This window comes from Grampus griseus, assembly GCF_964374135.1.
Source record: "Grampus griseus genome assembly, chromosome: 3".
Taxonomy (NCBI): Eukaryota; Metazoa; Chordata; class Mammalia; order Artiodactyla; family Delphinidae; genus Grampus; species Grampus griseus.
Window position 1 is genome coordinate 168,296,747 of NC_139019.1, and position 15,242 is coordinate 168,311,988.

A 15,242-nucleotide genomic window follows, 5' to 3' on the forward strand; every position below is an offset into this window, starting at 1 on the left:
TTAGGGGCTGCAGGTGGATTCTGATGTTAAATGAGGCCTTCCTGGACATCCCAGAACCTTCTGGGGCTGGGGGAAATTACTGCTCTGCCAAGGGAGACTGAGTTGGGCACAGAGGTGAAGTCCAGGCACTCTCTGAGCCTCAGCGGGCACCCGGGGACCCCTGTGATGCCTTTGACTGGAGCCAGGCCCCAGGATGGGGGGTGGGGGCACTGGTGGGTGAGGTGGGCGGCTGCAGTGCCAAGCCCACCAGTGAGCCTGGGCCTGAGCCAGCCTCGCCAGGCCCATGGCTCCCCTGCCACACACACCTCGCACCTGGAGCCCTCCCAGCGGGCTGGCTACAAGCCAGGATCTTGGGAGGCAGACGGGGCCCTCAGGGGGCCAGGCCAGGGTTTCCTTGCAGGCTGGGGCAGGGCCAGTGGGTACACTGTGGTCGCCCCTCCAACTGAGATGATGCCTGGCAGCTGACTACCTCTCTGTCTCCCTCTTTCTGGAAGTTTTTATGAGGCTCAGAGGGGAATGGGAACCCTCCTTGGGCCCCGGCCACCGGGGACAACATCTGGAGACACCAGGGCGCCCCTCCTCGTACCCAAGCGCCATCCCGGTCCCACATCGCACGTGTGGTTCGTTTCTCACCCATCCCAGGCTGGGGCGGTGTTGGGGGCCTCCTCTCGAGCCGCCAGTTGCCCCTTGGCTCACAGCCTGAGGCCCCAGGGAGTGCATTTTCCAGCGGGCTGGCAGCTCCCTCACCCACAAGCCCAGGCTGAGCAACGCGCTAGGGGTCCGACGCGGGCAGAGACCAGGGCTGGGGGCGCAGACGGCCCCACCTCAACCCCCATGCTGGTCCTCAGGTCAAGCCTGAGGTGGGGGGGGTCCCTAGGGTCCCCCACTCTTGGCCCTGGCACCAGCCCCTTTCCAGGGAGGCTCCACCTGGCATTGGCCAGGCGAGCCTCCCCCAGAGAGAGTCAGGAAGTCTCTCGGCTCTCTCTGGCTTTAGGCAGGGGGTTCCTCTGGCCCCCAAAGGCTGGACCCCAGGGCCTGGTGTTTGGTCCAGCTACACATCCCGAGGCCAGGAGGCCTTGGTTCAAATCCCAACCCCCTCCATTCCCACCCTGTGCTCCACTTCCCAGCTCTGTGAGGCAGGCAAAAATGTCAACAAAGTCTGAAATTAAATTGTAGGCAGGGGGCTTCCCTGGTGGCGCAGTGGTGGAGAGTCCACCACCATTATATATATATAATTATATATATTAATATATAATATAATTAATTTATTAATTATATTATTATAATTAATATAATTGTATTAATTAATAATAATAAAATTAATATTATAATTAATAATAATTAATATATTAATTATTAATATAATTAACATATTAAAATTAATTAATTATATTTTTGGCTGCGTTGAGTCTTCGCTGCTGCGCGCAGGCTCTCTCTAGTTGTGGCGAACGGGGGCTACTCTTCTTTGCGGTGCACGGGCTTCTCATTGCGGTGGCTTCTCTTGTTGTGGAGCAGGGGCTCCAGGTACGCGGGCTTCAGTAGTTGCGGCACGTGGGCTCAGCAGTTGTGGCTCGCGGGCTCTAGAGCACAGGCTCAGTAGTTGTGGTGCATGGGCTTAGTTGCTCCGCGGCATGTGGGATCTTCCCGGACCAGGGCTCGAACCCGTATCCCCTGCATTGACAGGCGGATTCTGAACCACTGTGCCACCAGGGAAGCCCCAGCCCAAGTTCTTACTCTCTCTTCCCCACTCTCGTGCTCTCCCGGCTTTTCTGTCCTCATGGGGCTGTCAGCCCAGCAGAGGAAATGACACAGGGTGGCCAAAGCTATGATGGGGGACACCAGGCAGCTGTGGGGGGCCAGAGGAGTGATCTGATTCAGCTCAGGGGACGGGAGGAATCTGGGGAGGCTCCCTGGAGGAGCTCTGCAGGATGACTAGGGATTAACAAGGTGGCCAAGGGGGGGTGGGGGCGAGCAAAGAGTGTTCCTGGCAGAGCAGCTTGTGTAGCTGGAGACCCCACTGTGCCCTTGAGATTCTGAGTGACCATCTCTGGACCTCAGTTTCCATATAGGCAGGGCGACTGTGTGAAGGCTGAAGGTTTGCCTATCAAGGTTTGGCCTTGGGCTGAGGACACAGTGACCTTCATGAGTTATATTTTAATAAGTCACCAGATAATTCTGCCTGTCAGGAGCAAGCCATGAGCAGCTTTGGGTAAGGCTCCTCTGTAAATGTGTTACCCACCCAATGTAAGTCCACGTGCCCAACGCACAGTGAGGTCAAACAGTACCGAAACATCGTTGGAGTTTGGAGCAGAGAAATGTTCATCGCAGGGCCATGCAAGGAGATGGGTGGCTCGTGCCTTAAAAAGTCCAAACTCCTCGAAGGGTTTCAGCAAAGCACTTCTAAAGGCCAGGTGAGGGAGGGGCGTGGTGTCAGATCCTTTGTTCTTGCATCTGGCCATGTAGGTCAGGTCAAGGTCGGGTCACGGTGTTCCTGTAAAGCTCCAAGAAAACAAATGTTATTCTCGGTCAGGTCATGGTCAGGCTATTCTGTATATTTCAAGCTATAGGCAACACGCTTCTACAAAAGGTGCAGTCAGCATGTCTAAGCACAGACAACAGGAGCACAGAGTTAAAGTAAACGGTCAGAACCAAAGGGCTTCCCTGGTGGCGCAGTGGTTGAGAGTCTGCCTGCCAATGCAGGGGACACGGGTTCGTGCCCTGGTCTGGGAAGATCCCACATACCATGGAGCGGCTGGGCCCATGAGCCATGGCCGCTGAGCCTGCACGTCCGGAGCTTGTGCTCCGGAACAGGAGAGGCCACAACAGTGAGAGTCCCGCGTATCGGAAAAAAAAAAAAGGTCAGAACTAAAATGGAGTCAGATTTTTCTTTTTAATGCTTTATTGCTATAACTTAGATATTATAAAAGGTGCATAGCTTGTTGTACAAATCAAAGGTGGTTGTTGTTGTTGTTTTGGCTGCGCCCTATGGCATGTGGGATCTTAGTTCCCCAACCAGGGATCGAACCCGCACCCCCTGCGTTGGAAGTGCAGAGTCTTAACCACTGGACCGCCAGGGAAATCCCGAGTCAGATTTTTTTTTAATCAATACTTTTCTTAATTGAAGTATAGTTGACTTACAGAGTTGTGTTAATTTCTGCTGTACAGCAAAGTGAATCAACGATACAAATATATATGTACATTCTTTTTTTTTTAACATTCTTTTCCATTATGGCTTATCATAGGGTATTGAATATAGTTCCCTGTGCTAGACGGTAGGACTTTGTTGTTTACCCAGTCTATATATAAAAGCTTCCATCTGCTAACCCTAACCCCCCAGTCCATCCCTCTCCCAACCCACTCCCCTTGGCAACCACAGGTTTGTTCTCTATGCCCATGAGCCTGTTTCTGTTTCATAGATAGGTTCATTTGTATCATATTTTAGACTCCACATGCAAGTGAAATCGTATGGTATTTGTATTTCTCTTTCTGACTTACTTCACTTAGTATGATAATCTTTAGTTGCATCCATGTTGCTGCAAATGGCTCTGTTTCATTCTTTTTTATGGCTGAGTAGTATTCCATTGTATATAGGTACCACCTTTTTTAATTAATTATTTTTTTAACACCTTTATGGGAGTATAATTGCTTTACATTGTTGTGTTAGTTTCTGCTGTACAACAAAGTGAATCAGCTATATGTATACATATATCCCCATATCTCCTCCCTCTTGCATCTCCCTTTCACCCTCCCTATCCCACCCCTCTAGGTGGTCACAAAGCACCGAGCTGATCTCCCTGTGCTATGTGGCTACCACTTCTTTATCCATTCATCTGCCGATGGACATTTAGGTGGTTTCCATGTCTTGGCTATTGTGAATAGTGCTGCTATGAACATAGAGGTGCATGTATCTTTTCAAAATGGAGTTGTCCAGATATATGCCCAGGAGTGGGATTGCTGGATCATATGGTAATTCTATTTTTAGTTTTTTAAGGAACCTCCACACTGGTTTTCCACAGTGGCTGCACCAACTTACATTCCCACGAACAGTGTAGGAGGTTTCCCTTTTCTCCACACCCTCTCCAGGATTTGTTATTTGTAGACACTTTTTTTTTTTTTTTCCTGAGGTACGTGGGCCTCTCACTGTTGTGGCCTCTCCCATTGCGGAGCACAGGCTCCGGACACGCAGGCTCAGTGGCCATGGCTCACGGGCCCAGCCGCTCTGCGGCATGTGGGATCCTCCCAGACCGGGGCACAAACCCGTGTCCCCTGCATCGGCAGGTGGACTCTCAACCACTGGGCCACCAGGGAAGCCCCATTTGTAGACATTTTAATGGTGGCCATTCTGACCAGTGTGAGGTGTTACCTCATTGTAGTTTTGATTTGCATTTCTCTAGTAATCAGTGATGTTGAGCATCTTTTCATGTGCCTATTGGCCATCTGTATTTCTTCTTTGGAGTAATGTTTATTTAGGTCTTCTGCCCATTTTCTGATTCGGTTATTTTGTTGTTGTTGTTGAGTTGTATGAGCTGTTTGTGTATTTTGGTGATTAAGCCCTTGTTGGTCGCATCATTTGCAGATATTTTCTCCCAGTCTGTAGTTTGTCTTTTCTTTTTGTTTATGGTTTCCTTTGCTGTGCAAAAGCTTGTAAGTGTGATTAGGTCCCATTTGTTTATTTTTGTTTTTATTTCTTTTGCCTTGGTAGACTGACCTAAGGAAACAGTGGAACAATTTGTCAGGGAATGTTTTGCCTATGCTCTCTTCTAGGAATTTTATGGTGTCATGTCTTATGTTTAAGTCTTTAAGCCATTTTGAGTTTATTTTTGTGTGTGGTGTGAGGGTGTGTTCCAACTTCATTAATTTACATGTGGCTGTCCAGCTTTCCCAACACCGCTTGCTGAAGAGAATTTTCCCCATTGTATATTCTTGCCTCTTTGTCAAAGATTAATTGACTGTAGGTGTGTGGTTTTATTTCTGGGCTCTCTATTCTGTTCCATTGATCCATATGTCTGTTTGTGTGCCAGTACCACGCTGTTCTGATTACTGTAGCTTTGTAGTATTGTCTGAAGTCTGGGAGGGTTATGCCTTAATATAGAGTCAGATTTGTTCTTCCCGGGACTTCCTGGTGGTCCAGTGGTTAGGACTAGGTGCTTCCATTGCAGGGGCATGGATTTGATCCCTGGTCAGGGAACCGAGATCCCACATGCTGGTGGTGCGGCCAAAAAAAAAAAGACTTGTTCTTCCCTATTACAAATGGCCTGGGCTTCCCTGGTGGCACAGTGGTTGGGAATCCTCCTGCCAATGCAGGGGACATGGGTTCGAGCCCTGGTCCGGGAAGATCCCACATGCCACAGAGCAACTAAGCCTGCATGCCACAACTACTGAGCCTGCGCTCTAGAGCCCGTGAGCCACAACTACTGAGCCCACGTGCCACAACTGCTGAAGCCCACGTGCCTAGAGCCTGTGCTCCACAACAAGAGAAGCCACCGCAGTGAGAAGCCCACACACTGCAATGAAGAGTAGCCCCCGCTCGCCGCAACTAGAGAAAACCCATGTGCAGCAATGAAGACCCAGTGCAGCCAAAAATAAATAAATTTATGTTTAAAAAAGAATCAGTGCCTTTAAAAACAAACAAACAGGGCTTCCCTGGTGGCACAGTGGTTGAGAGTCCGCCTGCCGATGCAGGGGACACGGGTTCGTGCCCCGGTCCGGGAAGATCCCACATGCTGCGGAGCGGCTGGGCCCGTGAGCCATGGCCGCTGAGCCTGCGCGTCCGGAGCCTGTGCTCCACAACGGGAGAGGCCGCAACAGTGAGAGGCCTGCGTACCGCAAAACAAACAAACAAACAAACAAATGCCCTGCCCTGGGGGACCCCAGCCTCCTGGAACCTCTGCCAGCCTGGAACTAACTGGACACTCAGATGGTAGATGTCCAGGCAGCGTGAAGCAGCCTCACAGAAGTGATTTCTCATCTGGGAACAGGGGAATCATGGTACCTGGGAGCTGGAGCTCGGGCTTTGGCCTGCCCGAAACAGCCTCCTCCTCCCCAGCCTCCCTGCCTCTGCCCTACTGTCTTCCCTGTCCCCCCGTGGCAGGCTGAAAGAGCATCTCAAAACAGGAGTCTATGTGGTGGTGACTGCTCTGCTGGAAGCTTCCCATGGCTCCCTGTCGCCGTTGTGTTAAATATCCATCATTGACCACAACCGGACGCAGCTCAACGTGGCGTGGTGACCTCATCTCCTACTCCTGAATACTCAGCCTTCCTGGATTTCCTCCAATGCTGCCATTCCTTGCTGCCTCAGGGCCTTTGCACAGGCTGTCCCTTCTGCCTGGAAAGCTTTTTTTTTAAAAAAAAAAAAAAAAGCAGACATCTTTGTCTTTTTTGTTTTTTAATTTATTTATTTTATTTATTTTATTTTTGGCTGCGTTGGGTCTCCATTGCTGCACGCGAGCTTTTTCTAGTTGCGGCGAGAGGGGGCCACTCCTCGTTGCGGTGCGGGGCTTCTCATAGCGGTGGCTTCTCCCGTTGCAGAGCTCTGGCTCTAGGCACGCAGGCTTCAGTAGTTGTGGGTCGCGGGCTCTAGAGCGCGGGCTCAGCAGTTGTGGTGCACGGGCTTAGTTGCTCTGTGGCATGTGGGATCTTCCCGGACCAGGGCTTGAACCCGTGTCCCCTGTGTTGGCAGGCAGACTCTCAACCACTGCGCCACCAGGGAAGCCCCTGCCTGGAAAGCTCTTGCATCCTCCTTTTTACTTAGAGAATTCTTACGGGGCTTTAGCTCTCAGCTCACACATCCGGGAAGTCCAGACCAGGCCACAGCCTCCTTTTTTGCAATTTATAATTGATGTTTGTTTACAAGTTTCCTCATGGGTTATATGTCTCACCCACTTGCTTCGTGCGATATCCCTGGGGCCCAACATGTAGCAGGTACACAAGAAATGTTTGCTGACTGAGACGGAAGAGGGGGTGGTATCTGCTGGAAGGGAAAGTGAGAAGCTTGAAATTCTGCTCACCTGCCCCTCCCCATCCTCCATGGAACCCCTGGTGCCCCCACGGAAACCACGTTGAGAACCAGTGGTTTGGGTCAGCCCTTTTCCCTTTATGGATGGGTCAACTTTACGCCCAAAGCCATGCGTGCTTCGAGGCCACAGGGGAGGCCAGGGCGGTGACTCTAGTCCCCAACTTCCTCCACCCCCTCCCTCATCAGGTCTTATGGTGGAGATTAGCAGAGTCCCACCTTTGCTTTTAGATGATGACCCAGCTCATGGGACAGGACACCCTGTGTCATCTGATGGCAGTTGTGGTGGTGTTGGGCTGTGCTGTGCTGCGTCTATAAATAAGTCCATTTCCTTCTCCTCCCTGGTGTTGCCTCATCCACTCCCTGGGTGACAAGCTGTGACTCGGCCCTAAACTTCCTAGTCAGCTGCTTGCCATCCTGCACAGTGTCCATCCAGGTAAGGCCTCCTGGGGAAAATGTCCCCTCTCCCAGGAGGCATCGTTGCCCCCTGGGAAGGGCCTGCAGCCTGCTCTCCCCGGGGTCTTTCTGGGTACCAGGTGCGCCAGAGGTCTAGCAGGTGTGGGAAGTTCTGATTGATTTGCCAAACCAGGAGGAGCAGCATTTCTCTCCCGGTCTGTTTCTGTCTGTCTCTCCCTGGCAAAACTCTGGATTAGAACCCCCACTGCTTCCTGGCCCCCATCAGCAACACAGAGCCCTTCCTCCTTCCCACCCTGTCCCATGGGAGGAGGACCTGAGATGCAGGGGAACAGGGGGGATTTTGTTTTGTTTTGTTTTTCTGATCTTTGCGGTGTCCCAGCATCATGGCATTTTTCAGTTCCTTTCTAGGAAAAAAATGTCTCCAGTTCCACTTGGGTGGGATCTCAGCCCCCGGCCTCCCACAGCCCCGTTCCTGGATCCTCGCTTCTCAAGGTCCCTGCCAAGGGCCTCCATGCCTCCTAGGAGGAGCCACCATAAACCCAGGACAAACAAACTATATCCATCTTAAGTACATTTCCGCATATTAACCTTCTGTGCACGGCCAAAATCCCTGGCGGCGCAAAGTAGCTTGTGGTCAGAGTTCAGCCTCCATCCCACTCCTGCTTGGCGCTGTCTCCCCAAAGGCCTGTCTTTTGGGTCTCTTTCCAGAAACTTTGGCATGAACGTGTAATTCCAAATCGCGCTCCCTTTTCATCACACAAGGCCACCTGCCAGCTTCTCCCTTCTGCATTCGGAGGGTTACGCCAGCTCTGCCCAGTAGAAGGAGCCCGCCAGCCATCAGGGTCTTTTTATTTTTATTTCTTTATTTAAAAATTTATTTATTTTATTTATTTATTTTTGGCTCTGTTGGGTCTTCGTTGCTGCACACAGGCTTTCTCTAGTTGCGGCGAGCGGGGGCTACTCCTCGTTGAGGTGCGCGGGCTTCTCGTTGCGGTGGCTTCTTTTGTTTCGGAGCATGGGCTCTAGGCGCGGGGGCTTCAGTAGTTGTGGCGCACGGGTTCAGTAGTTGTGGCTTGCGGGCTCTAGAGCGCAGGCTCAGTAGTTGTGGTGCACGGGCTTAGTTGCTCTGCGGCATGTGGGATCTTCCCAGACCAGGGCTCGAACCCATGTCCCCTGCATTGGCAGATGGATGCTTAACCACTGTGCCACCAGGGAAGCCCTATTTTTTATTTTTTAATTTTATTTTTTGGCCACGCCGTGCAGCATGCAGGAGCTTAGTTCCCCAACCAGGGATTGAACCTGTGCCAGGGGCGTGGAGTCTTAACCACTGGACTGCCAGGGAAGTCCCACATTATTTTTTAAACTGTGGCAGAATATATGAGACACAAAATTTGACATTTTAACCATTTTTAAGGGTGCAGTTCAGTAGCATTAAGTATATTCCCAATGGTGTGCAACCACTGCCAATATTTCCAAAAATTTTTCGTCACCCCAAATAGAAACTTTATACCCCAGTAAGCAAAAACTCATTCTCCTTCCAACCCTCCCAGCCCGTGGTAACCGCTAATCTACTGTCTGTCTCTATGAATTTACCTATTCTAGATATTTCATAGAAGCAGGATCATATAATATGTGTCCTTTTGCATCTGGCTTATTTCACTGAGCCTCATGTCCTCAAGGTCCATCCATGGTATATAGCCTGTGTCAGAATCTCTCTCCTTCTTAAGGCTGAATAATGTTCCATTGTACGGATGGACCACATTTGTTTATACGCTCATCCTTTGATGGACATCTGGGTTGTTTCCAACTTTTGGCTATTGTGAATCACGTTTCTACGAGCATGGACATACAAATATCTCTTAGAGTCCCTGCTTTTCAGTTCCTTTGGGTAGATATCTAGGAGTGGAATTGCTGGGTGATATGGAATTATGTGTTCAGCCTTCTGAGGAACCGCCAAACTGATTTCTGCCACATATGTAATTTTCAGCTTTTTACCAGACACATTAAAAAGAATAGAATGGTACCAGTAAAATTAATTTTAATGCTATATCTTATTTCACCCCATACATCCAAAGCATTATCTCAATATGTAATCGACATAGAAAATTACTAATGAGATACTTTACATAGGATATTTTACATTCTTTCTTTCATATGAAATTTTGGCAGTCTGGCGTGTATTTTACTCTTTAAGGACGTTTCTATTTGGATGCTAAATTTTCAACGGCTGGAGTGAAAGGGGTAGTGTTTAATTAAAAAAAAACAAACTTGTTTTACGTTGTTCAGTTTTTAAATTTACATTTGAAATTTACTGACATTCACAATTTCTGTTCCTCTGTTGCATTAGCCACATGGGGCTAGTGGCCCCCATATTGGACGGTGCAGATTTAGACCCAGCTACTTAATTCTGGAACCTGTTTTTTATCAGGCAGACATAGATTTACCATGAAGTGGATGAAGCTTAAGCTTCAGGGACCCCTAAATAAAGATTACTTTCTGTATCTAAGTCTGGACTCAATTTTCTTTGCCGTTTCTTAGAGAGGCTCCCAAAATATGGAAGTTCAGCTTCCAGAAAACCTGGATCCACCCTGCAGAGCTGTGCCAATACAGTGGCTTTATTCATTTTTTTAAATTTTTATGTTAATTTTATTGGAGTATAGTTGATTTGCAAAGTTGTGTTAGTTTCAGGTGTACAGCAAAGTGACTCCGTTATACATATACATATATTCATTCTTTTTCAGATTCTTCTCTCATATAGGTTATCACAGAATATTGAGTAGAGTTCCCGGTGCTATACAGTAGGTCCTTGTTGGTTATCTGTCTCATATATAGTAGTGTGTGTGTGTTCATCCCAAGCTCCTGATTTATCCCTCCCCACCACGTTTCCCCTTTGGTAACCAGAAGTTTGTTTCCAGTATCTGTAAGTCTATTTCTAGTTTGTAAATATGTTCATCTGTATCATTTTTAATTAGATTCCACATATGAGTGATATCACATGATACTTGTCTTTCTCTTTCTGACTTACTTCACTTAGTATGATAGTTTCTAGGTCCATCCATGTTGCTGCAAATGGCATTATTTCATTCTTTTTCATGGCTGAGTAATATTCCATTGTATATATGTACCACATCTTCTTCATCCATTCCTCTGTCGATGGGCATTTAGGTTGCTTCCATGTCTTGGCTATTGTAAATAGTACTGCAGTGAACACTGGGGTGCATGTATCTTTTCAGATTATGGTTTTCTCCTGATATATGCCCAGGAGTGGGATTGCTGGATCATATGGTAGTTCTATTTTAAGTTTTTTCAGACAAAGATACCCTAATACCAAAACCAGGCTTTTATTCATTTTTCACAACTGCATAGTATTCCGTTGGCAGAAGGGACCATAATTCGACCAGTCCCACATCAATGGACAGGTAGCTTATCCAAAACGCCCTTGTTTTGTTGGCATGTCTGTGGGCATTTGCACCAATCCCTCTGGCCAGAGGGTGAGTGTGTTTCAAATAATGAGTCATTATCCCTCATTTCCCTTTTTTAGAAATTCTAGAGCAGCACATGCTGTCCAGTAGAAACAGAACACAAGCCGCACGTGTAATTAATATTTTTCTAGTAGCCACGACTTTAAAAATGTAAAAGACGCAGGTGAAATTAATTTTAATAATATGCTTTCTTTAACCCAACAGACCCAAAGTAGTATTGCTTACATGTGTAATGAACAGAGGAAGTATTGAGACAATTTTACTGTCTCGCTCTCGTCCTAAGTCTTAGAAACCAGCGTGTATTTCACACCCCCAGCACACCTAACTCGGACACTCAGTTTTCGTCGTAGATCCTGGATCCGTAATTAGACTCCATAAAAATGTCTCGTTGGAGCAGATTTGCCCTTCCAGGAGGTCCCAAATGTACTGTCAAGTTTTTCCAGTCATTGAATTGGCTATCAGAGGCTGTTTTTGGCTTTGCCTTTACTTTTTATCTTGAAGTTGTCTTCGATTTACAGAAGAGAGAACCTTTTTTAAATTTAATTTAGCATTAAAAACTCTGTCCAACACAACAGCTGCATTTCAAGGACTCAAGAGCCATAGGGGTGCACGCGATGGTGCAGATATAGAACATTTCCACGATAGCAGAAAGTTCTAGTGGACAGTGCCAGGCTGTAGATCAGAGCTCCACCTGCAAAGAGGGAGAGGAGTTTGGAATTACATTAAGAGGAGAGAGTTTGGATTCTGGATCGTAAGGGCTGTAGCTGTGTGTATTTGGGCACGAGACATATCTATCGCTCAGAACCTCCGTTTTCTTATCTGTAAAATGGGTGTCTCCAGGGCCGCAGGAAGTGGAGAGGGGCAGGGCCGAAGTCCTAGATTCCGCTCTGGTGGTTGGGGTTTGGAGTCTGGGAGGACTTTGTGACCGCCTGCAGGAACGGAAAGGACCGGGGAGTGGAAAGACATCGGCCAGGCCAAGAGGCCGCCCAGGATCCCCCAGTGCGGGACCAGGGGGGCCATCTTTGGACGCTTATTCCCTGAGCACTTCCTGTGCTCTCCCCATAAACTTGTCAGGCTCTCCGTCACCTCCGGACCTTTGCGTTGGCTGTTTCGTCCACCAGGAATGCCCTTTCCCCCAACTCCTACACTACCTGGTGAGCCCTCAGATAACCTTCCAACGTAATCACATTGTACCTCTCCCAGGCAGAGCCCTGGCTCCAAGCCTCAGCTCCAGGGCACTGGGGAGCATCTTGTAACCAGCTCTGTCTTCTCCCTAGGCTGGGAAAGACTCTGGGAAAGCTGGGAAAGGGCAGGGTCAAGGTCAAGGTGGGACCTGAGAGCCATTGGAATCTATCCCAGGTCCAGAGATCATGTAGCCTAGTGGGTAGGAATAAGTGGACTCTGAAGCTAGATGCTTTCTGTTGGAATTACAGTTCTGCCGTTTTCTTGCATTGAGTCCTTGGCCTCAGTTTTCTCGTCTGTAAAATAGGGATGAGAACAGTGCCTCCTACCTCAGGACTCGTAAAGATGAACTTGGGTAACCTGCATCTGCCCGCTCGGCATGTGTTATTATTTTTGTTAGCAGTGATGCTGTGTTCACTGTCCCCTCCTCCCAGCTCCTCTCTGACCCATGGATCCACCTGGCTGGGCCAAGGTAAAATGTTCCTGCCACCACTGTCTCCCCGGGCTGTTGCTGCAGCTGCTTCTGGCTCCGTGCTTCTCCTCCTACCTGCGTGTGTCCCGAGACAAGCCCACATGGGTCCCCGAATTGGGGGCCCCCTCCCAGGCCACTGCAGGGCCCTCCACCCGCCCGCCTCTGCGTCTCCTGCTGTGGACGTGGCTATTCAACACCCCAGTGGCTCTGTCCCACTGCTCGGAGATGTGGCCCGGCACAGCCGACTGCCACCTGACTGTCAACCGCAGCGAGTACCCTCGGGCGGATGCGGTCTTTGTGCGTCACCGAAAGGTCAGCTCCAGGCCTAAGGCACAGCTCACGCCTTCCCTGCGGCCCCCCAGCTAGCGCTGGGTCTGGTTCAGCATGGAATCGCCCAGCAACTGCCCCAAACTGAAGGCCCTGGACGGATACTTCACCCTCACGGTGTCCTACCGCCAGGACTCAGATATCTTCACGCCGTACAGCTAGCGTGAGCCATGGCCTGGCCAGCCTGTGGACACACTGGTGAACGTCTCGGCCAAGACCAAGCTGGTGGCCTGGGTGGTGGCCAACTGGAGGGTGGACTCGGTCGGGTGCAGTCCTATCAGAAGCTGCAGCCTCACCTCCAAATGGATGTGTATGGACGCTCCCACATGCCACTGCCCCGGGAGGTCATGACCAACAGGCTGTCCCAGTACAAGTTTTACCTGGCTTTCAAGAACTCCTTGCACCCTGACTATATCACAGAGAAGCTGTGGAGGAACGCCCTGCAGGCCTGGGCAGTGCCAGTGGTGCTGGGCCCCAGCAGGAGGAACTATGAACAGTTCCTGCCACCTGAAGACTTTCAGAGCCCCAAGGACTTGACCCATTATCTGCTGGCGCTGGTCAAGGACCACACCCTCTACCCGAGCTGCTTCCGCTGGCGGGAGACGCTGCGGCCCAGATCCTTCAGCTGGGGCTTGATGTTCTGTCAGGCCTGCTAGCGGCTGCAACAGAATCCCAACTACCGGACGGTGCCCAGTATCACGTCTTGGTTCACGTGAGCCAGCCAGCCTGGGGCCTGGGCTGCTGGGCATCTGGGGGCCTTGGTGGGTGGAGCGCTCCCTTACCTGGGGCTTCCCCTGCTGGGCCCCTCTGCTGCCAGGAATGTTGCTTCCGTGGGACCTCGCTTGCTAGGAGCTTCACCTGCTGGGGGTGGGGGTGTCATCTACCAGGGGCTGTGGCTGCTGGGCACGCACCAAGACACCCCCTGGGGAACTGGCCTTGGTGCCCCGCCCACTGGTGATGGCTCTGGTGGATGGGCCTGTGAGTACTGCTGCTTTGTCAATGAACCGCCTCGGGGGTATGCAGGTTGGCAATACTGACACCATTTTCGAGATGGGAATGCTCTGAGGAAACTGGTGTGTCCTCCCTTACTCCAGATCAGCGGTTCTCACTCCAGGACGATTCTGCTCCCAGGGGACGCTTGGAGTGTCTGGGGACATCTGTGGTTGTCACAACCTGGGGGTGGGCTGATAGCATCGAGTGGGAGGGGGCCAGAAATGCTGCTCAACAGCCTACAGTGCCCGGGAGACTGGGGCGCAGAGGGGGTGGGACTGGGGGCGGGGCTGTCTGGGGGTCCACGTGGGGCAGGGCTGGGACAAGGGGACGTTCTACACCTAGCGCAAGGATAGAGGAGGGGCAGGAACTGCTCCCAAAGGAGGGCAAGGGGAGAGGGTGTGACGCGGCGCGTGTGACTGTGAGAGCGGGTGTGACAGGGGACGACCACGTGGGGCTTGGAGTGAGGGTGGGCGTGGCCGCGTGTGACTGAACAGGGGGCCCCTGTGTTCTTGCAGGTGACCTTGAGGACGCCCCTCTCTGAGTGTGCCTGACCACTGAGCATGTAAGCATGTGGACTGTGGGTCTGCGTGTGATCCTAAGCCCTGTGTGGGTGGCAGTCTCTGTGCCCTGTGTGTGTGTCTGTGTGTGTGTGTGTGTGTGTGTGTGTGTGTGTCACGCACTGCTGAGAACCCCAGCCTTGGGGTCTGCGGGGGCACCTCTGTTTACGTTCCAGTTCTCTGGTGGGCTGGGCCAGTGCCCTGTGCTTGGATCTGGGTGGGAGATGGGAAGGCCGAGGTCCCAGGAGGCTGCGTGCACGCACGCACACACACACACTCACACTCACACCAAGGCAGCCAAGCTTCAGGGACCAGAGACCCGGGCTCCAAGGCCAATTTTCCTGCTGTGTGTCCTGGACTGAGCAACTTCCCTCTCTGAGGCTCAGGGTCTTCTAGGATGGGGAAACTGAGGCTCAGCTTCCCCAGCGTCTGGGAACTCTGGCTTTTCTGCATGGCTGGGCTGAGTCAGCCCAAACAGTGTAGGAATCCACCACCCCAAACCTCAGAGTCAGAAGATTGCAGGGATGGGTGGGGGCCCCAGCCAGCCAGCCTGTTCTGAAATTGCCTTCCAAGCAGGCCACCCACGGTTTGGTACCTGGCTTCCAAGCCCTGCTCTCGGAGCTCCCTGGAAGTCCTGCCTGTTAGCTGACTCCAGTGTCTCCAACTGCAGCCTGGGGGCATGGCGGGTGCTGGGGAGCAGGGAGCTGGGGGTGTTCCTGCCTGGCTGGGTGAGACTCCTTGGGGGCAGCTTCTGAATCAAGTCCTCCAGCTTCAGGATGGGGGTTGGGTCTGGGAAGGCC

The 15,242-nt window shown here is 51.0% G+C and overlaps 1 pseudogene across 1 annotated transcript; it reads left to right on the plus strand.

The window, feature by feature from the left end:
* The first annotated feature begins 12,512 nt into the window (after positions 1–12,512).
* Positions 12,513–13,608, plus strand: LOC309820379 (3-galactosyl-N-acetylglucosaminide 4-alpha-L-fucosyltransferase FUT3-like; annotated as a pseudogene). The gene has a single exon. The product of its transcript is annotated as a 3-galactosyl-N-acetylglucosaminide 4-alpha-L-fucosyltransferase FUT3-like (transcript).
* Positions 13,609–15,242: the final 1,634 nt, after the last annotated feature.